The sequence below is a fragment of the Protomyctophum bolini genome (genome assembly GCF_963924005.1).
Source record: "Protomyctophum bolini genome assembly, chromosome: 6".
Lineage (NCBI taxonomy): Eukaryota > Metazoa > Chordata > Actinopteri > Myctophiformes > Myctophidae > Protomyctophum > Protomyctophum bolini.
In genome coordinates this window covers 37,525,878-37,527,108 of record NC_137867.1, presented here as the reverse complement: position 1 = coordinate 37,527,108, position 1,231 = coordinate 37,525,878, and the positions used below count along the sequence as shown (strand labels likewise).

Genomic DNA, 1,231 nt, shown 5'->3' with positions numbered 1-1,231 from the left:
TGGCGTTTGAAACCAACTATGGTGTATTATCGCCACCAACCGGCCATGACTGGCCAGTGGCCATGAAGGGTGAAGGGTGAAAATGAAGAGCTAGAAAATAATTCAAAAGCAATTAATAACAACAAACACGTTGTTGTTGCCTTGTAACACACACTCACATAATTTTGATTATTATTAGCATTACATCATAGATGCCATCTGCCCTAGTAATAAAAACATACAGACTTAAGGTTGAAATTTCAAACAACTTTAGACTTAGCAGAGCAGCAATTAATGAACCTGGCGTGAAGTGAATATGCATTTTAATATTATTTTCTATCATGAACTCTCAAACAAACTTCAATTTATCTTTTTTATTATTAGACAAGGTTTATAAAGCAGCATATTTTGTGATCCATTAAAATCCTGGCATGTACTCTTTTAACAAAATGACAATGTCACATTGAGACAGTTTAACATACATTCAAAGAAAACATTTTAAAATAAATTAAAATGCTTTTATTGATAACCTGATAAAACATTGAGGTTTTCCATTAAACTCCCCAGTTCAAACGGCCAATCGATAACCACACTGTCACGCGTGTATTTGTATTTGCCTGTTCACAGTGTTAAACGAGACTCTGCTGGGTCAGCAGAGTCAATATTAAAGGGATATTTCACTTTCAAACATGTTTGGGGTCATTTATCTACTTGCTCGGGCTGTTGTGAGCACCCTGGGCAGTTTTTGAGAGGTGCTAGCCCCTCCGTCTGGCTTTCAGAAATTATGTCATGTGGCAGCCAAGTCTATGAACTTTTAATGTTTTAATGTTGGCTTAACAAATATTATAAAATAAACAATAATAATAATATAAATAAAATGACCCCAAACATGTTTAAAAAGTAAAATATCACAGAGAGGATTGTGTGCACATCTCAATGCCTATATTTAGGCCAGGTGCTGGATGTGTCAGGCATCAAGGCAAACATTAAGGAAAAGGAAAAAACATCCACTAGTTTCTAGAGCTCCATCAGACTTACTTTTATTAAAGTCAAGGGATTGCAATGTTTCGACACTATAGGTCTTCATACAGGCAAATCTAAGGATATATTTTCCTGATGAAGACCTAGTGTGCAATTCCTCTAGTGTCGAAACATTGCAATTCCTTGCCTTTAATAAAAGTAAGTCTGATGGAGCTCTAGAAACTAGGTGTTTTTTTCTTTTCCTCAAAAGCAAAATATCCACAACACCACC

At 35.5% G+C, this 1,231-nt stretch overlaps 1 protein-coding gene across 1 annotated transcript in view; it reads right to left on the bottom strand.

Moving 5' to 3' along the window:
• Window positions 1–942: 942 nt before the first annotated feature.
• The window catches only part of pomt1 (protein-O-mannosyltransferase 1), a 12,874-nt gene continuing 12,585 nt past the window's right edge, over window positions 943–1,231 (bottom strand). The window contains exon 20 of the mRNA XM_080765097.1: window positions 943–1,231. This exon is cut by the window's right edge and continues 287 nt beyond it. The gene's annotated coding sequence lies outside the window, so the exon portion shown is untranslated.